Below are 23,181 nucleotides of genomic sequence, written 5' to 3' on the forward strand. Positions count from 1 at the left end.
GAAGCTGAATATTAAAAGAATAGCCTAATGCCAACATTAGCTTATATACTCTGTCTACATTATGATTTTTTGGTTTAATTAATATTTATTTATAATTTAAAAACCCTTTACTCACCAAGATTAGGCTACGTGTTTTTGAAGAGGAACATTATTGAATCCACTGTAAATGGCTTTAACGCAGTCCTGCGCTCAGGATGGTGCGTCCAGCAGCACCAAACACCCTTTCACTGCTAGTGCTGCTACAGGCTGAGATGCATAGTTCTGATCTGGCTAATTTTGCAAGTTTTGGGTAGGATTTTTTTGTTCATCTTCTACCAGCCAGAAACATCCATTTAATTTTCCATGAGAGCAGTTTCAATATAGCAAGCGACCTCGTCTTTTTACCTGACAGCTGCTTGCTGTACCAAAATACGCAGTGTATGAGCGACCGCCGAAATACCTTGACGGCTAGAATGACCGTTCCTTCTGAACTGGTGACTGGCTTGACCGCAATCAAAAATCGATCTTTTTAACTTCTCTGTCATCATTTGTTTCACCTTTGCAGGGATGGATTTGAATGTTGTAACAAACGATTTGATTACTTTCTCGTGCTAATCAAAATACATCACATGACTATTCATTTACCTTCTGCGCATGCCAAGCCTGGCCCGACTCGACCCCATCTAAAATGAAAGAAATCAGTCCCGAACCCACCCGAACCCGTCTGGTCCAGCTGGGTCCCATCAGGTTGGGACAAAGATTTTCAGTTCTAATCTATACAACAATTTTAGAGCATGATGAATAAAGGAGAGTTCATGATGATTAGTTTTACTCCGGGGTATAGCAAATGTCTTATGTCACCGAAGAAGGTAGGATGACACTGGAGCTTTAGGCAGAAAACAATGCATATGGTGGCTTCCTCCTACCTTTCACTCTTCAAATACTTGAATTTGTGATAAGCCTTGGTCAGATATTTGTTATGTATCAGCCATTTAATGGCCAATAAAGTATATGAAAATGAGGTATATAAAAAATAAAAACATTAATACTACGACTACTACAACAAAGAGCAACATGGAGGGTCGTGCAGAGCGGCAATATTGAAATGCGTCCTGCATTTCAGCACCACTTTTGGAGCTGCTGAAAATCACGCTGCTCTCCATTTCAGCGTGTGTTTTCACACTGACATGCTCATAATGTACCACCATCGATTGTCAGTAAATGGACCAGAGAGACTGAATGAAAGCTGTCGACTCACCTTGGGAGCTCCATCGTATCTTTTCATCATGCAGCCCTATTGAGATACAACCACCCAGTCTATAAGCGGAACGAATGGAGTTTGTTTTAAGGATGATGAAACTGGTGTTACGGCTGCGTTCTCCCGCTCATTTGAGACTCATTAGTGCGCGCCTCCGATGAGACAAATGAGGGTTTAGATAAATAAGTCATAGGGTTGTAGACCGCAGAGGAACTCCTCGATGCTCCCGCGGGATTCAGAAACACTCCGATTATAAACAAAGACACGTCACCCATGATAATAGTCGGAGAAGCAGAGGATTGTGGGAGTGTTTGTGTTTTTAAGAGCGTAAATAGGACAGTATACAGCTCTCATAATTCATACCGAGCTGTTAGCATTAAAAAGCTTTTCCGCTCTAAGCTATTGTGCCTCCATTGTTGTTCGGTGATAAAATAACTCGCAAATATTTTATCTGTAGCATTTAAAAAAAAAGCTTTTTAGGGTGGTGCGAGTACATAAGGCGGTAATATAGTTGTCAGCGGGAGGATAATTCAGAGAAAGCCCACACAGACAGCAAAAAAACTGAGTCCCTCTTTTGTCTTCTTGAAAGAAGGGTATATTCGCAGGCTTTCACAGGCTCTGTTTTAATCAGGATAACTAATATGCTGCTGCCAAATATAGGAAGCTGCGCTGTTGAGTTGATCAGAGAGGTTTTTTTATCAGGATATCTATCGTGTTTATACTTTCTTGCTTTACGCTGTGAGAGACTTAATTAAAAATGAGAATAAATTACGGTTTCATTTCGGTTTGTCATGAGAGCCCTTAATTTTCTTTGCAGGTCCTTCATAATATTTTGGATTGGGCCGTAAAGCATGAAAGGTTTCAGAGTGTGAAAATAATTGAAATGGAGCTTTATGAGAGTGTCTTGTGAGTCTAACTGATTTGTACACTACCTGACAAAAGCCTTGTCGCCTACCACTTTTTAGCATCAATGAATAATAACTTGACTTGATCATTTGGTATCAGAAGTGTCTTATATGAAAGGCAAAGGCCTCTAGATTACACTTATTTTACCAAAATAAAATATGATCATACCTTGATTTTTTTATTATTTAATTAAGACGGTAAGCTTTGAATTTGCTTAGACAAAAGTCTTGTCACTTAACAGAAATAATGTACTGTATAGAATATAAAGTCATGGTGCAGTGGGAAAAGAATGAATATTGTGTATGACTCCCACAAGCTTGGACAAAAGAAAGCTTTCTTGCAGGACTCCCAGAGTTCATCAAGATTTTTTGGATTCTTCTTTAATGCCTCCTCTTTCGACATGCTCAATAATGTTCATTCTGGTGATTGGGCTGGCCAATCCTGGTGCACCTTGACCTTCTTTGCTTTCAGGAACTTTAATGTGGAGGCTGAAGTATGAGAAGGAGTGCTACTGCTGAAGAATTTGCCCTCTTCTGGGGTGTGTAATGTAATAGGCAGCACAAATCTCCTGATACCTCAGGCTGTTGATGTTGCCAACCACTCTGCAGGTCTCTCGCACGCTGCCTTACTGAATGTAACCTCAAACCATGATTTTTCCTTCACCAAACTTGACTGATTTCTCTAAGAATCTCGGGTCTATGCGGGTTCCAATAGGTCTGTTATGTTATGTTTGATATTATTTATCAAACGAACATCTGAACATTATGATAAGAATGATAAGGAGGTCAATGTTCTTACTTGTATTTAATATAATCTTTAAGTTTATTACTGCTGCTTTTTATTTAGTTCCTAGTGTGAAATGTGCCCCAGACACTTCTTCTCTCGCTGTTTCGATGAGAAATAACCAAGGCGTCCTACATTTTTTATATGTCCAAACATAGTGCCACGTTCCATTTTGCAGCATGTTAGTACTCGCTTATGTAGGACGCTTGCTTTTGTGTCAGACCTTAATTTAACCTTCAGTCTTTTTACTTGTCTTTTATAGAGCTTGAATAATTTCAATAGAACCTCATATTAAAGTCTTATGGGGCAGCCATATATTCCTCAGCCTCATTTGGCACCGAACTGAACTGGTTCACAGGCTAGATCGGGTCTTTTTTTTTTTTTTTTAATCCACTTGTTTAGACTGATGTCTCTGGGTCCAAAGACTCAGATCAGTCAAATGTGAACAGCAAATGGCATTAATATACACTGACCGTGTGCTTTAACAATATTGAAAATTGTGATCGTAATGTTTAAGTCCATGCCTAATCAAACAACAAGTCCAGAGGTTGTAGTGAACTGTAGATTCACTTTATTGGGTATGTTTACATGGACATTCAACTTTTTTTTATTTAGTAGCTAATTTGTATTAATTTGCACAATCTCATTCATAGAGACGCACCTAGTTTTTAATAATATTTTTTATACAAATTAAATTGCATAAATTTGAAATAGGGAATTAACCACTTTTCTCCACAAAATGTAAAATAGCTACATTTCCTCATGACATCAGGCATCAGTCTAATTATTTACTTTATTTTGAGCTATACAATATTATGATTAAAGTGTTTGCTTGACTAATATATTCCTTTCATGTTCCCATTTTGTATCTATACATTTCTCAAATCAACGTTCACTTTCTTTTTGCTATAGTGGTTTTCAGAGTTTAATTTTTAATTTTATGAAAGCTTCAAGTACAGTTAATTACTTGTCATGCTCTATGTGCAAACATGTAATGACAGTACTTAGTAAAAATCCACCTTCCTAAATTAGAAATACTCCTAATTTGATTTGATTTGAATATGACTTAAGCCAGATTAAGGTAGTCAAAAATGTATGTTTACTTTGTAGATTCCCAATTAGAATATTGCCCTAATAGTGTTAATATCGACTTATTGCTGTCCATCTAGTGGTTGGTGGTTAACGCTTCCGCCTCACAGCAAGAATCTCGCTGGTTCGGGTCCTGGCTGGTCCAGTTGGCATTTCTGTGTGGAGTTTGCATGTTCTTTTTATGTTCACATGGGTTTCCTCCAGGTGCTCCGGTTTCCCCCACATTCCAAACACATGCACTATAGGTGATTCAATAAGCGAAATTGGCTGTAGTAAATAAGTGTGTATGTGAACGAGTGTGTGGGTGTGTCCAGCCTGATCTTATAAGGAAATTTTGCCAGTTTATTGGCTAAGTTCAGTCGCGCGAAAGCGTACAATTTTAATAAAAGGAGGCGTGGCACCCAACCCCGCCCCTAAACCCAAACGTCATTGGGGTATAATAGAATCAAACTTAATTGTATGAATGAGACCGTATGAATTCAACGAATTTGCCACTAAATCAAAAAGTTATGCATTGCTGTGAGATTGTGTTGGTGTTTCTCAGTACTGGGTTGCGGCTGGAATGGTATCCACTGCATAAAACATATGCTGAAATAGTTAGTGGTTCATTCCGCTGTGGTGACCACTGAAATAAAGACTAACACAGGAAAACACCAAATATGTTTTTTATATGTTATGCATTTAATTAGCATTATAACAGAACCATAAACTATATTTAGTAAGGTGAAACAGCAGTTCTTCTATCCCACGTGATCACGAGCGGAAAAACCAGAAGTGGTGGATTGTGGCATAATAAAAGTAAAAAAAAAAAGACAAAATAAATAATAAGATAAAAATAATTCAGCGCTCTCGTTTTACTAGTTTCGATACCACCATGGTTTTACATTTCGAATACTTTAGCTCATGGTTTCTGCAGGAGTCTAAATAGGTTGTAATGAAGACTACGACCTTGATTCCGCACATCATCAAACCACACTTTTGTTTGTTGTGACATACTGTGCCTTTAAGTTTGAGGATTGCAAAGGAGAGCAGATTCACTCCTGGCCTCCAAACTCCATTCAGCTCTGATTTACCATCCTGTTTGTTTGCCTGTCAGGTGCTTCTTCATCCTTCACTCCCTCTCTCTCTCTTTATCTTTCAGTCACTTACTTAAATCTGTGCCCAGCTCCCCAAAATATGCAGCAAATTCTCGTTTTTCCATTTTTCTGATCCCAGGGACAGCATCGCGCAACAAACAGCCAAATACAAAGCCAGTCCCTGGATCAGTATTCAAGCATTCAACGCCAAAAAAAATCGCAACCCTCACCTCCATGTGCCATTCCAGCTCCTTGAACAGCTCCAATATCAAATGCCACCTTCGCCTCATCCTTTTGGTTTAACAGCGACGAGGGTTCATGGTAATTAATCAATTAATCAGAAAAGCAATTAGCAGAAACGAGGACCCCCGGCCCGCACCCTCACCTTTGTTGTTTGATGTGGGTCCGTCCTGCTGCGTTGCGAGTGGGACTCAAAGCGTTCTCTTTGGCACTGGGCCTCTCGGAGGGATCTGAGGCTGCCACTGATCTGTGGCTTTAATTATTCAAAGTGTATTAAATCTTAATTTCCAGATGCCTCAGCGTCTGTCTGCCTAATGGAGACCGAAGATGAATTTTACATTTAGGAGTCAAGGAGATGGCGCGAGGAACTCTTGGGTGGCACCCAAGGATACGAGGCCAGGGTTAGGTTTCTCATGCTGAGTTAACTCAGTCCAGTACTAGTTATGGTGTCCTTAAAGGATTTATTTATTTATTTATTTATTTATTTATTTATTTATTTATTTTATCCTGTTTTTATTTTTTTAATATAGTGTATTTGCAAAAGCTTTTTATGAAACATTATGATATTGAGAATAAATACATAAATAAATAAATAAATAAATAAATAAATAAATAAATAAATAAATAAATAAATAAATAAATAAATAAATAAATGCAGCTTGACTAGTGGTTCAAAAATGTCATTTTAAATACAGATTTTTCAGTAAAACTTTATAATCAGTTTTTTTTTTAGTTAACGTATTTGCTAAGATGAACAAACAGCATTTTTGTTAATTTTTGTTATTAAAAATGTTATTAAAAGTAAATAAAAGAAAATTTATAAATTTTTCAGTTCTTGTTCGGTGACAGTGCATTAACTAATGTTAACAACCACAGCTTTGGATTTAAATAGTGCTTTAGTAAATGTTGAACTATGGAAATTGCGTCAAAATATAAATATTAAAATATTAATGGCATAAAAAGTTCATACTCGATTCATGTAAGTGAATGCACTAACATTTACTTATGGAAGTATAGTATAAAATATGACAGATTTGAACATATTAGCTCGTTTTCAAGCAAAAAGTGAGTGTTTAAAAAAACGTTGCATGTTTGGATGACAACAAATCTCAGAAATGTAGCTATTTTGCTTCTTCAAATAGCAGTTTTGGGTTTGAAATCAGGTCGATGAGTGACTAAAGATCTTTGTAGCAACACCTACACCTTTACCTTTAAGAACTTTAGATCATGAATTTTAATTTAACACGAAAATTTCCTTCTTTTACACTCATTTAGAGAGATTCATTCATTCATTCATTCATTCATTCGTTCATTCATTCATTCATTCATTCATTCATTCATTCATTCATATATTTTAAACAGTTGTCACTTTAAACACACGCAGGATATAAACATATCTGGCAGTTGTGATGAAGTTTCTTGTTTACTATAGTCACCTAATAGCCTTTCTACTTTTTTCTGATATTTAACTAAACATTGCTGTATAATGTATTTATATAACGTATAATTTTATCATTTATATAATTATATAATTATATAATGTTGCTAATTGCATGCTTGCATGATGGAATCAGACCAGATATATTTGTTTAATTTAAATGTCCTTTAAAGAATCATTGCTTTGTCAATACCAAGTATTGATAGACATCTTTGACAGTTATTGTATCTTTTTTTAATTAGCATTAGCAATTTGTTTTCATGTTTCAAGCAGAAGTTCTTCAATTAGCATGCTAAATGAATGCTGCACTTTAGAACTTGCGTTATTAGGTTAATTTATTTTAAAACACAATCTCTTTGATCAGTAAACATTCAGCTGGACATTCATATCATCTCTTGTGCTGATATATTTAGCATTTTTAAAGCTGGGTTTAAGGGAAAGTTTACCCAAAAATGAAAGCTGTCATCATTTACTCGCACTTCACTTGGGAAAAACGTATTTGAGTGTCTTTCTGGAACAAACCCATTAACTTCCATATTATTTTTCTCCTACAATGGAAGTTGTTGTGTGCCAGCAACTTATCTTCTTTTTAACAAAATAAAGAATCTCATAAAGGAGATTAAAACCAAATGATGAAGACTAATTATACATTTTTGGGTAAAAAAATAATAAATATATATATATTTTTAAAAAATTTTGTTACATTTTTGTTACAAATGTATGTGCTCTATACCACTCTGAGCACCAGGTCTTCATTTTTGCTTGCACATTTTAGTTGATATTATGCCACATGGTGCCAAGTTTGAGTGGCGCTGCTGTGTTTTTCAGGCTCATGTGGGCGGACACTCTAAAGCCCTTTCAGACTTCAAAGTCCCTTTCATTTGACAACAGGCTCCTCTTGGAGTGGATGGATCCACGAGTTGTTTCCCCCTCACCGTTTGGCCCTTACTAGTCAACGAGCTCCAGACTGCCTAATTAGATGGCAGCTCGGTTCCTCATCTGTTACCCGGACGAGACTTGCCAAAATATGTAATTAAAAAGGCGACTAGGATTTAAAGAATTTTGGTGATGCTGCCCTTAAAAATGTTGATAGTAATTGGTTAGACATAATAACAGGCTTGTCAAGTCGTTCAGCCGGTAGTGATACAGCGTAATCGACCGGCTCATGCAGTGCTTTTGTCCCTGTTATTTGAACAATGATGATGATGATGGTACTGTATGTAACCTCAAAACTAAACCCTTCATTGCCACTTTTAGCATCGTGAAAACAATGGCACTGCATTAGCTGGTTTTGGGTAATAATGAAATTCATTGTCCATGTTTTTATATATATATTTAAAACAATAGCATGTAATAACTGTAGTTTCAAAAAAAGTTGTGAGACTGCATATTTTAACATAAATTGCATGCAACTTACAGTTTCAGATTAAATTGTGCAACATTAATCTTTGCTCAAGCATTTTGTGATCTTAAATATTTAACTGTTTAGCAAAGTGGCTTTTATTGACACTTTAATTGTTACGGATGATATACAGTCTTGTCATTGAAACACATAAATATATATGCACTGTAAACAATAGTCCATTTAAAATGCTTTGTTAGATGAAATGCAACTGATATGAGATTCAAATACAAAACTCTGTATTATATGTAAATGATACTGAGAATCTTTGTATTAAAGTAAAAAAGCTAGATATTATTATTATTATTATTATTATTATTATTATTGTTGATTCAGTTTATTTTTTATTAATTTATTTGATTTATTATTGTTGATTTTATTCATTTATTTATTAGTTTTTTTATCTTTGGCTTAGTCCCTTTATTAATCTGGGGTCGCCACCGCGGAATGAACCACTATCTAGCACATGTTTTACGCAGCGGATGCCCTTCCAGCAAACCATCAATGGGAAACACCATACACCCTCATACACTATGGACAGTTTACCTCACCCAATTCACCTATAGTGCATGATTTTGGACTTGGAAACCCACGCAAACATAGGGAGAACATGCAAACTCCACACAGAAATGCCAACTGACCCTGTTGAGGCTCGAACCACTGTCCCTCTTGCTGTTAGGCGACATCGCTACCCACTACGCCACTGTGCTGTCCGCTTTTTAAATTTATTTATTTATTTATTTATTTATTTATTTATTTATTTATTTATTTATTTATTTATTTATTTATTTTTATTATTTTTTATATTCATTATTATTATTATTATTATTATTAATGTTGATTTGTTTTATTTTTTATGTATTTTATTTATTTTATTGTTGATTGTATTTTATTATTATTATTATTGTTGTTGTTGTTGTTGTTGTTGTTGTTGTTGTTGTTGTTTTATTTTTTGTTTTTATATATTAACGATAAAAACAAACATCAATATTACTATAAAAAATAATAAAACTGAAGAAAAGAAACCTAAAACACTTTTTAAATATTATGTAGTAAATTTTAGTATTTCATAATATTTCAAAGTGCCATAGTATCATGTTTTGTTTGTTTGCTTGCTTGGTTGGTTGGTTGGTTAGTTAGTTAGCTAGTTAGTTAGTAAGTTTGTTTGTTTGTTAGTTTGTTAGTTTTCTTCCTATTTTATATTGGATGCAGATCAGGTGATTGGCTTGGCCATTCTAGCAGCTTAATTGCCTTTTCTAAAAGCAATTTAGAGTTTCCTTAGCAGTTTGAGATTATTGTCTTGTTGAAATGTCCATGCTGGTTTTACCTTCATTATCTGGTAGTGAAAGTGTTGGGCCTGAAGCAGCTAACATTAATTTACACTGACGAGGGGTAGAGGGTTGCTAAATACACTAGACTTTAGCTGCTGTTTGGGCTTTTCATGTCTTTTCACAACTCCCTCTCTTCATGTGTTCAATAGATTTTCCCTGTGTCATTTTATTACTTACATTTATAAACTTTTTGATTTCTTTGCATGTATGGATTTTTTTTGTTGCTACTGACATAATTTTTTACCAGCTTTATAAACTTTTAACTGCAATAAAATAAAATATATTTATTACATGCTTCTGCTGCTCTTTCAAAGTACTGTGACATCTATATACCAAGTCTCACAGAGTACGATGTCATGTTCGCAAGTGTAGAACATCCGTCCACATGGTCTGTTCTCGTGTGATTTCACTGTGGATGATCCACAGAAGTGTTTGCAGTATGAGCTTTACTCTTCTTAACGCTCCGTGAGCTCCATCTCCTCATCGCCCCGCAGCTTCTTTCAGACAGAGAGAAAGAGAGAGAGAGAGAGAAGTGTAGAATATAAGAGATGGAGGAGGAAAAGAGCAGCAGATATCATGTTTTGCTTGCAGGAGCAGTGCTAGAGGCAGCAGTTGAGCAAAACAAACAGCAGACTAGCAGAGCAGAGCTGCCAGTTTTCAGAGCCAAAAAAACAGCACGGCTTCAGCGGCCCTCAACCAATTCTCTGTGTTTCCATGACCATCTCAAAGCAAACGCCATGGCTTCTCAGGTCTATCGAGATGCTATTTAATCATAAATATCTCTGATATTCAATCATATATATATATATTTAATTTTATATGTATCATAATGCACAGATGAAATGCTGAGTACTAGCCTATATTTTTGTGACAAGTTTGTGATCTGTTACAGGGTTTTTTTAAGCTAGATTTGTTGTTTTGTCTAAAACTAAAATCAAACTGAAAACATTGTTACAGTATATATCAATGAAAAATAACAAAACATCACTAATTTAATTATTAATATTACAACTTAACTATGTAATTTTTATTTTACATTAAACATTGAAAAATACAACTCAGTATATAATAAATAGCATTCTATGTATTATTTATTTTATTTATTTATTTTAGTTGATTAAAAAATGAATCCTAATATATAGAGTAAATAACTTTACTTTTTGTTTTTTTATTTTAAGTTTTTATTTATAAGTTTTGCACTTTGTTTTAAATATTTTTGTTTAGAATATTTTACATTCACCTTTTATTTAGACATTGTAGCTATTGTAGTTTCGTTATGCTAAAATAAATGTCAACTTCAATCAAGTAAAATCTACATTTCAAATTGTATCTAATTTAAAACACATTTTATTTCAGCTGCTTGTCAATGCATTATATATATATATATATATATATATATATATATATATATATATATATATATATATATATATATATATATATATATATATATATATATATATATATATATATATATATATATTTATTTTTTTTTTAGTATAGTTGCATCACTAAAGGGATAGAAATAAAAAGTCTGTCTTCATTTGCTTAGCCTTCCAACCCTGTTTTTTCTGCTATGTTTCTTTTAGGGAAACTCTTAAAAGTTTACAAGTACTAAAACTTTGACTAAAATCAAAGTGAGAAAACTGTTTTGGAGCTATAAACTATATTGGAGCACATCAATGTAAAATTACGGTCACTAGTTTTATTAATATTATTACAATTTGATTATACTTTCAAATTATACTAAATTCAGAATTTATGTTAATAATTTTATTTTATTATAATTTTTTATTTAATTTAAATGTATTATTTTATTTTATTATTTTTTTTATTTAATAATTATTTTTAATGTAATTTAATTTAATTGTATTTTATTTTATTATTTATTTATTTATTTTATTATTTTATTTTATTTTACTTTTTTGTTTTATTTATTTATTTTATTTTAATTTAGTTTTATTATTAATTATTTTAATTTAATTTAATTTTGTTTTATTTTTACTTTACTTTTAATTTAATTTAATTTTTTTTACTTTTTTTGCTAGAGTAATTGGCAGTTCATTCTGCTGTGGCGACCCCTGACAAAGAATTGAATAAGCCAAAGAAAAGCATCTTCAAATATTTAGATTTAATGGTAGTTTACCTCATGCATGCATTCAGATTGCAGTATAACTTGTTAAATATGACACTAGAAACTGCTTGAGCGTCAGAATCTTGAACATGTGAGTTTGCTCTGAGCTGATTCTCACTCTATGATCTGCACTGTGGGGGCTCGCGCTCCGCATGATAACCTGGATCCCCTGCTCACCAGCACCACAGTCATTTCAAAGCAAATAAAGAGGAAAAAAATGCGAAACACTTGAAGGAATCCCTGTGGTACACCATTATTCCATTGTGCTCAGCAAGTGTGCCATCTGATCTGCTCTTTCAACCTTGTTTTGACACCTGTCTGAGTGCTTAATAAAATACTTTCCCACGATTGCTCTTTTTTTCCCATTTTGCTTTAGTGCTTTCTTACAGTCTGATTACTTGAATAAAATGTACTGAACTTCTGATGGTGCAGTGCTACAGTAATGATATCTGATGGGAATTACCATATTCATGTGCTGCGGTACTGACAGTGTTACGCTAAAAACTCAAACCATGATACTTTTTTTTTTTTTGGAAGTATCTCTCTTGTCCATCTCTGTTTTATTATTTACTGGAAAATCCACTTTAAATGTTGCCCTTTTCATCTCCTTTCTGCTTTTCTTTTCTGCACTGCAGGCAAAAAGGCTTTTCATGCATCGGAAAATTGTGAGATTTTTGGCTGTTTTGACTTTTGATAAAGTGTTTTTTTTTTCAGTCTAATTGAAAGAACACATTCACTTTTCTTTTGTCACATTCGATCAATTTACGACCGTAGATTTCAATTACAATACGTATTTTTAAAGCCTGTTTTCTCAAAATAATTGTGTTTTCCTTCTTCCACTAAGACAAAAATTTCTACTTTTGGAGCACTTACACCAAACTTCAAACTTAAATTGTTAAAAGTGAGTCAGGGAGTTCCGTCTTTTGGATAAGACGTTAAACCGAGGTCCTGACTCTCTGTGGTTGTTAAAAATCCCAGGATGTCCTTTGAGAAAGAGTAGTTTAACCCCGGCATCCTGGTTAAATTTGCCCACTGGTCTCTGTCCATCATGGCCTTCTAACCATCCCCATATCGTATGTTGCTTCTCCTCTTCACCAATCTCATGGTGTGTGGTCTGGCGCAATATGGCTGCTGTCGTTTCATCTAGGTGGATGCTGCACAATGGTGGTGGATGAGGAGATTCCCCCCAATGTGTCCAGAAAAGCACTATATAATTTTTTTTTTCTGATTGCTCACAGTATTTACTCAATTACAGAGTGATAAAAAGATTCCCAGTTTTCCCTTTTAAAAAAGATTTCACTGTAATGCTGTATTCACAGCAAATTTGCATTTAAGTATTTGTGTGAGTACATTTACATACAAAGTGATTGCAAGCGCATTATTAGAAACTCATTTCTGATGGATGGATCTAATAATACAGAATGCAAAACTTTTTAGCCTTGAAGACGCAGAATTCACATTAAATTCCTCAGCATGCTTTAAACAAAATTGGAAAAAGAACTAAAATGATGTAATTCGAATCAAATCTGGCCAAAATGAAGTTTATTTTGACATCGCTTCAGCAGTTTCAAACAGCTCAGAAAAGAACATTTTAAGGGAGCCTGATTTGCTTTTAAACACCTTTGAGCTACCATTGGTCCGTGATGATTTGCGTAATTTGTCTTATTAGTTAAGTAAAATCACTGTCCATTGAGACAATCCCCTTTTTCTTCAAACTTTTTCTTTTAAAATAATGACAATACCTTCATCACAGAAATGTAAGGCTCTAGCCTGCCATCTTTGCTTCTGTCTGCTCATTCTGTTCTAAGTGTGTGATTCAGTTCAACATGACTGCATTAATTTTAATTCAGCATTTTGTGTTTTAAAAGATAATTAATTAAACTAAAAAGTAACTTAAGCTACATTTTTTAAAAAGTTACTCAGATTTTGTTATTTAATTTTAAAAGTAATTCATTACTTTACTCGTTACTTGGAAAAGAAATATTAATACATTATTTGTGTTAATTGTAATGTGTCAGTACAAACACTGGCGATAACTGTTTTTTTTATCAAATTAATCTACAGAGTCTTGCCTTCATTTCTTTTTATCTCCTTTCCTTTTTTTCTAATATGTTTGAAATGCACATTCTTCATGTTTACATGAGGCTTTTTTTTTTTCAAAAATATTTATATTCAAATTATATTGCTATGAAAAGGATTAAATGTAGATGAATGTTTTATACGAATATATTCATGTTAACAACAAATTTACAGCATATATTATTGACTACTTAAAGCATAAACTTTCCAAAATTTTATTAATTTGAATTCATGTGTGTACTAAATAAAAAAGAAATCCACTGCCAATTTTGTCATATGTTCAAGTTAAATTACCTGCGTTCATTTTAATTCAGCGTTTTATTTTTTAAAAGCTGAACAATTCAACTAAAAAGTAACTTAAAGTTACATTTGTTTAAAAATTAACTTAAATGTAATTATTTAATTTTTAAAAGTAATACATTACCCGTTACTTAGAAAATAATATTATTACGTAGCTCTTGTTAATTGTAATGTGTTAGCCCAAACACTGGTGATAACTATGTTTTTTTTTTTTTTTTTTTTACTTTTTTTGAAAATGAATATTTTTTTATCCATTTCCCAGTAAATATGGGTAATATGTATATAAATATTTTAGTACATTTGAATGAAACAAATTTATTATCTTATTTATTAAAATAATATTTTAGCCACAGAGCATCTTTAGAAATGGAAAGATAATACATTTAAATTCATTTCAACATTTTAACAAAACTTTATAATTTTTTTTTCGTTTTCTCTTGATTTTTGCATTTTTTTGAACATTTTATTTAATAATTTTCCCTAACATCTACAACTTTTTTAACCATTATTGTAAAATAATTAAATAAGAAAATCTTAATTTAAATGAGAGATTTGTGGGAGGTCTACTCATATACAGTTAAAGTCAGAATTATTAGCCACCTTTTGAATTTTGTTTTCTTTTTTAAATATTTACAAATGATGTTTACGAAAGCGAAGAAATTCTCACAGTATGTCTGATAAAAATGTTTTTCTTTTGGCGAAAGTCTTTGTTTTATTGCGGCTAGTAAAAGTAATTTTACATTTTTTAATAACCATTTTAAGGTCAATATTTTTAGCCCCTTTAAGCTATATATTTTTTCGAACAAAACATCGCTATATAATAACTTGCTTAATTACCCTAACCTGCCTAGTTTATCTAATTAAGCCTTTAAATGTCACTTTAAGCAGTATAGAAGTGTCAGTATTTACTGTCATCATAGCAAAGTTAAAATTAATCAGTTATTAGAAATGAGTTATTAAAACTATTATGTGCAGAAATGTGTTGAAAAAAATTCTCTGTTAAACAGGATAAATTGGATAAAAAAAAGAAACAGGGCGGCTAATAATTCTGACTTCAACTGTATGCTGGGCACTGTGTTAATTTAATTCATCACTTTATTTTTTTAAAAGCTAAACAATTCAACTAAAATGAAACTCACAATACACTTTGAAAAAAAGTAACTCAAATATTATTGTTTAATGTTTCAAAGTAATGCATTGGAATGCATGGAAAAGTAATATAGTAACATTGGTAATAACTATTATGTTTTGTTTTTTTATGTTTATAATGTTTTCATCTACCGAGTCTTGCCTTCATTACTTGTTATCTCCATTCCTCCTCATTTCTCCTACATCTGAAATGCACGTTCTTCATGTGTGCGTGAGACTGGACTCACATCTCCACTAAAGGGCATCTTTTGCTTATCAGATGTTTGGAGCGTCTGATTAAACGTGTGGTTTGAGGCTCTCTGTTTTCCACCTGTGCGTTGGGATTAGTGAAACGAACGGCAGAGCCACGAGCAAAGTCAGCTGACGTATAGCATGACAAATATCAGCTCTCTCCCTGCTCCGATTGGTTCTCAGTGGATCTTATCTCGTTTCCTGCGCCGAGTAGACTTTGTTAAATTGTGTTGTTGTCACACGTGCAGATTATATTCGGAATGAAGCCAAACTAATCAGGGTAATTAGATTTCATGGCAGTTTAGTGGGGGGAAAAAAGAGACTGACAAACTTACAAACAAGCCGAGTGTGAAGGGATAGCCGAACTAATGATCAACTAATGATGCCAAAGCATTTGTCTTTGAAGATCTGCCCAATTGTTTGTCCCACAGAAACTAATATGATGGTAAATAAAGCTGAATTTAATATACAGAGCGGCTCATTAGTATGTGCTATACTTCTGCATCCATTTCTTTTCTAAGAAAGCTAACTTTGTGGATTTTGTAAAGAAAAAGTTTAGCACTATTTCACCTTACATGCAAAGGATAGAAATGCAGATGAATGTGTTATTATTTAAAGAGAATGATGCTATTTTTATGCAGATAAATGTATCATTTATGAAATAATGTAATATGTGACCTTAAAAAAACAACAGAGTTAATTTGCATGTATATGGTTTTGGCAATAACATAGTTATTGATTTGACTTTTATGCCAACAATTATTAGAAAATTAAGTAAAGACGACATGTTATGAAGACATTTAGTGAATTTCATATTGTAAATAAATAAAAACGTCATTTTCATTTCAGATGCATTGCTAAGAACTTAATTTGGATGGCTTTAAGTATGATTTTGTCAATATTTATTTCATTTGTTCAAATAGTTGTGTCTTGGCTAAATACTGTCATATATTAACATACTTTTATTTAACTATATATTGCATAAAGGGTGACACAGTGGCTCAGTGGTTAGCACTGTCACCTGGTTCAAGTCCCGGCTGGGTCAATTAGCATTTCTGTGTGGAGTTTGCATGTAATCCTCATTCTGCTCTGGCAACCTCTGATGAATAAAGGGACTAAGCCGAAGGAAAATTAATGAGTATTATATTATATTATATTATATTATATTATATTATATTATATTATATTATATTATATTATATTATATTATATTATATTATATTATATTATATTATATTATATTATATTATATTATCTCATATTGTATTATTATATTAATCATCAACCTTTACAAATAACAGAGCTAAATAAATCAATTAATCTGTCCTTCTTATCTTGTTTCTTGTCTAAATATCTAAAAATTACTAAATCAAGAAGTTTTTTCAAGACAAATATAAAATATTTAGTTGTAAATAAGTATAAATATGTGTCAAAGTTTAGTACATTTTCCTTAAAACAAGTCAAACTGTCTTCTGTTAGTGTAAGTCGAATAATGTTATTTCCAACGCAAATATATACACTACTTTACAAAAGTCTTGTCGTTTATCAAAGTTTTAGGAATAACTTGATTTCTAGCTGATCATTTGAGATCAGAAGTCGCATATGTGAAAGGCAAAAGCCTCTAGATTATGCTTATTTACCAAAATAAAATATATTCATGTCTTGATTTTTAAAGATTTAATTAGGACTGTACGGTCTGACTTTGCTTAGACAAAAATCTTGTCACTGAACAGAAATAATGTACAGTATAGAATATAAAGTCATAGTGCAGTGGATAAGCAATTAATATTGTGTATGACTCCCATGAGCTTGGATGACTGCATCTATACTGTACATCTCTGCATCTCTGTTACTGACTTAAGTAGGACTCCCAGGGTTCATCAAGATTATTTGGATTCATCTTCGATGCCTCCTACCCCAGACATGCTCAATAATGTTCATGTCTGGTGACTGGGCTGGCCATTCCAAATGCACCTTGACCTTCTTTGCTTTCAGGAACTTTGATATGGAGGCTGAAGTATGAGAAGGAGCGCTATCCTGCAGATCTCTCGCACTACCCCATACTGAATGTAACCCCAAACCATGATTTTTTTTCTGAGTCCATGTGGGTTCCCAAAGGTCTTCTGCAGTATTTGTAATGATTGAGATGCAGTTCAACAGACGATTCATCTGAAAAATCTACCTTTTGCCACTTTTCCAAATGATCAACTAGAAGCCAAGGTATGATTTGTTACTCTTACAACTGGGATTGATGACAAGACTTTTGTCAGGTAGTGTATGTGTATATTATTTTACTCACCCCACTGGTAGAAAATTTAGCTTGATTTTAAGGAAAAACATAATTAATTTTGAAGACTTAATTCTAAAAACAAAATATTATTTTAGTATTTAAAAACTTTAATCCACATTGTTTCTGGTGATTTTTTTATTTATTTATTTATTTTTTAATATATATAATTCACAATACATAACAACTATTACATTCATCCGAGAGTCTATTATTCCCATCTTGGGACCCTTTAATCCCCAAAATAATTTCCAGGTGACATTTAAACATTGCATCTTTCCAATCCGAGCCTGATCAGGCATCTGAACGTGTTCTCCTCATCTCCTCTTTACCCTGCCGGTGTGTTTGTAAATTGAATGGGAGGAGTAGGGAACACCAGCGGCGTTATTAAAACCTACTGGAGATATGAACCAGGGCTCTGTAAACAAACCTGATGGGGAAGCCACATGCGGCTCGGTGACTCTGCAGAGCTCCATCGGGCCGCTGCTTTAATTGCCTCGGGCGTCAGTCGCCTTATTAATACTGCGCTGCGCTCTCCATTCGCTTGCCACTGAATAAATAGACTGTGATGCAGTTTCCCCCCCTCTCCCCTTCCTTCAATACAGCGAGCCTGTGTTAGTGTTCAATTACTGTGTGCTACACAAAGGTGAGGGTTTCACTGCTAATGAAAAGGTGCAATTTGTTCAGAGTCAATAAAGGCCTGTATGCCGAGCACAGAGAGCTCTTATCAGTTTCTCCAAGAACGCAGCAAACAAAGGCAAAAAACTGCAGGCTCACTGCTGAACCAAATGTGTTTACGAGGCTTGTAGTTGCTTACGGTCAGCATGACGTCTGCATGCTAAATATGAAATACATGTTTCGGTGCCTGAGTCCTGAGGATTATGAATGGCAATGTGTGTTCATTTCAAGGTCACAAACTGGAACTGATTTGATGGATAGATAATAAATGCAGGGTTCCACACAGTTCATTTATGTTGTCCCTACACAAATTGATTAAGTTTGCATAACTCATTGACTGCAAGTGGATTGAACAAAGATTTGCAACGTTGTTTTGTTTAAGCTCATTTTTGTGTGGATGGATGGATGGATGGATGGATGGGTAGGTAGATTGATGTATAGGTTGATGGATGGATGGATGGATGGATGGATGGATGGATGGATGGATAGATAGATAGATGGATGGATACTATGGATAGATTATTACATACTGTAGATAGATTGGTAGATATGATGGATGGATGGATGGATGGGTGGATGGGTGGATGGATGGATGGATAGGTGGGTGGGTGGGTGGGAGGATGTGTGGGTGGGTGGATAAGTGGATGAGTACATTGATGTATAGGTATATGGATGGATGGATGGATGGATGGATGGATAGATGGATACTGGATAGATTATTAAATACTGTAGATAGATTGGTAGATACGATGGATGGATGGGTGGGTGGATGGATGGATGGATGGGTGGGTGGATGTGTGGGTGGGTGGATAAGTGGATGAGTAGATTGATGTATAGGTATATGGATGGATGGATAGATGGATACTGGATAGATTATTAAATACTGTAGATAGATTGGTAGATACGATGGATGGATGGATGGATAGATACATGAGTGGGTGGATGGCTTTGTAGATGGATGGATGGATGAATATGTTGGTTGATACTGAAGATAGATTGGTAGATACTGTAGATAGATGGGTGGGTGGGTTTGTGGATGGATGGATAGTGTAGCTAGATTGATAGATAATGTAGATAGATTGGTAGATACTATACACTCTCAGAAATAAAGGTACACTAGCCGTCACTGGGGTGGTACCTTTTCAAAAGGTACAAATTTGTACCTAAAAGGTCCATTATAATGCCTGAAAGGTCCTTGTTTGAAGGTAAATATTTGTAGGTACTCGTATATACTTTTCAGGTACTAATATGGACCCTTTAAGTACAAATGTGTATTTTTTGAAAAGAAACATCCCAGTGACAGCTCGCAAATCTTTATTTCTGAGAGTGTCGAATGATTGCTAAACATATTTAATTATAGTAGATAGATTGTATAATACTGTAAATGGATGGGTGGGTGGGTTTGTGGATGGATGGATGGATGGATGGATGGATGGATGGATGGATGGATGGATGGATGGATGGATGGATGGATGGATGGATGGATGGATGGATGGATGGATGGATGGATAGATAGATAGATAGATAGATAGATAGATAGATAGATAGATAGATAGATAGATAGATAGATAGATAGATAGATAGATAGATAGATAGATAGATAGATAGATAGATAGATAGATAGATAGATAGATAGATAGATAGATAGATAGATAGATAGATTGATAGATAGATAGATAGATAGATTGATCGATCGATCTGTAGGGGAAACCGGAGCACCTGGAAGAAACACACACTAACACGAGGAGAACATGCAAACTCCACACAGAAACTCCAACTGACTCGAACCAGCAACCTTCTTGCTGTGAGCCCAATGTGTTACCCACTGTGCCACCATGCAGCCCCAAATGTAATTTAGAAATATATATTTATACTAAATTTAAACTTTTTATTTCTAATAATACTATATATGAAATATTTGTTACTATATCATAACACATAATGCATTATACATGATGGAACATTAATCAGTCAATGATGAAACAGTTCATCTATATATTGTTATTTTATTTACATAAATATTGATTACATGTTTCAAATGTTCCAGCTTCATAGTAACTAATTTAAAAACACATAATATTTATACAAAAAAATCACATATTAAAAAAAGAAATACATTAAAACAATATAGATGAAATAAATAATAATAGTAAAAATAACTACATTCAGATTAATTATTGTTATTTTTAATTATTATTTATTTCATCAATATATTGTCATTGTATTTTATAGATTTTGGGTGGAAAAGACAAACTTTTTATTTACTTCTTTTAAAAAAAATTATATCTTTTACATTTTTTAGTCAAATTCAAAATGATTACAATACGAGAAGTGTATAAATGTACATATGCACATGTTTTGTTTGTGTACAAGTAATTACAAATCATTTTTCACATTGAACTGAAATCATGGGTAACTTCAAAAAGATAATTAAAAATGATGCACTGCAATATGAAACAAACATGTTCTCATGTTTTGTGAGGTTCATTTTACCTTCTGATGTATCATGGTACCAAAAGTGTTTTCCTCTCTCTCTCCCCTTCTGCATCAAAGCATGAGTATAGAGGTGGATGCTTTGATCTAGTTGCGTCCTTCCATCATGCACTGCTCCAGGTTTGTTTTTTAGGGTTTTATATGTTGCACCTGAGATCTGTGAAACACTGTGTCCTCCTCACTCTGCCTTACTTTTTATTATCTCCCTTTATTTAAGCTTATTTTAAGCACCAGAAATATAGTATCTGCATAAAACGAGAGGTCTTGATGGATACAGGATCTTATGCCCATGCTTACGCTGCTGCCTAGTTAAAGTGCTCAGTTGGCACCATAACCGGGGTGCCAGTGCCAAGTCTTTAAAATGGCACACGCCCTCAAAAAAGCTTAATTGCATCTTGCTCTGTGCCCTGGTTTTCCAATCGGTTGGCATGACAACGGTGGCAATGGCCTTGAAGCTTCGCCTTCGCCCGCTCAGGATTTAGCAAAGCTGAAGGTGTCTCAATAGCCACATTTACTCAAGTAGCAGTGCTTTGATCTTCTTTCAGTGCTGTTATTTGAATGTCTCTATAATACATTATAATAGGATGTCATTATGTATTCCGTAGAGCAGTTTTGAGTGAAAATGCATGTTTCATACCTTTAAATGCATGACAAATAATCTCAAAATCTATTGTGTATCCCAGCTGAAAGGCAACGTTCTGACAAGATATCAACAGACATTGGGTCTCATACACTAATTCATTAATTCGCAATAATATCATTCATTAATATACCACATTTGCACTCGCACGAGAGCCACTCATAGGTGCATGAATTTGTTCTTAACTTCTAATTTTAGTGAATTTGGAGTATTGGAAATGAGCAGTCGTTTGAACAATGCGATTTGCATAGCTATTTGCATATGACACACCCACTCCATCTCAATACAAGGGCTTTCATCGCTCTCGTCAAACATATGCTGCTCTCTCAGCAGATCCCTTAATGAGGCCAAGTGTGTCGTTCTCAAAAACCAGTTCAGACACTGTAAACGCCTGTAATACCAGATCCAGATCTTTAAATGTTAGCTTAAAACCATTATATAATTACTGAGCATTTTGAGTACTCCTGTACGTTTTAGTCAGATGTTCATTCAACATGTCCATTTTCAATGAATGCATTGAATGTATTGATCAAATGTATTGGATGGATGAATGAATAAATGAATTACAGATTGAATCAATGAATTAAAGATTGAATGAATAAATAAATGAATAAATGTATTTATTTGTTATTGAAATTATAATAAATTAATTAATTAAAGATTGATTGAAAAATGAATGATTAAATGTATTGGATAAATGAATGAATAAATTAATTACAGATTGAATGAATTAATGAATTTATCACAAATTGAATTAATAAATGCATTTATTTATTTGTAATTGAAATAATGAATGAATTAATTAATGCAAGATTGATTAAATGTATTGGATGAATGAATGAATAAATGAATTACAGATTGAATCAAAGAATTAAAGATTGAATAAATAAATGAATGTATTTATTTGTCATTGAATAAATGATTGAATTTATTTATGAAATATTGATTCAATGAAGTAATGGATAAATTAAATTAGATTACAGATTGAATGAATTAATGAAAGATGAATGAATGAATGAATGAATGAATGAATTAATTAATTTATTTATTTGTTATTGAAACAATGAATGAATGGAATAATTAATAAAAGAAAGAATGAATGAATGAATGAATGAATGAATGAATGAATGAATGAATGAATGAATGAACGAACGAATTGGATAATTGAATAAATAAAGGAATTACAGATTGAATTAATTAATTTATTTATTTGTTATTGAAATAATGAATGAATTGATGAATGAATGGATTAATTAATAAAAGATTAATTCAATGAATGAATGGATTTAATAATTATTGAATTATTGAATAATTAAATGAATTAAATTATTAGTTTTGTTAATAAATTAATAAAATTATGATTGAATGAATGAAATGAATGAATGAATGAATGAATGAATGAATGAATGAATGAATGAATGAATGAACGAACGAATTGGATAATTGAATAAATAAAGGAATTACAGATTGAATTAATTTTTTTATTTGTTATTGAAATAATGAATGAATTGATGAATGAATGGATTAATTAATAAAAGATTAATTCAATGAATGAATGGATTTAATAATTATTGAATTATTGAATAATTAAATGAATTAAATTATTAGTTTTGTTAATAAATTAATAAAATTATGATTGAATGAATGAATGAATGAATAGACAAATTAAAGAAAGATTGAACGAGTGA

General features: G+C 33.0%; 1 protein-coding gene across 2 annotated transcripts in view; it reads left to right on the forward strand.

Moving 5' to 3' along the window:
* The window catches only part of plxna1a (plexin A1a), a 423,762-nt gene that overhangs the window by 251,725 nt on the left and 148,856 nt on the right, over nt 1-23,181 (forward strand). The window lies entirely within an intron of this gene.

The sequence above is a fragment of the Danio rerio genome, chromosome 23 (assembly GCF_052040795.2).
Source record: "Danio rerio strain M-AB ecotype USA chromosome 23, GRCz13ab, whole genome shotgun sequence".
NCBI classification, from domain to species: domain Eukaryota; kingdom Metazoa; phylum Chordata; class Actinopteri; order Cypriniformes; family Danionidae; genus Danio; species Danio rerio.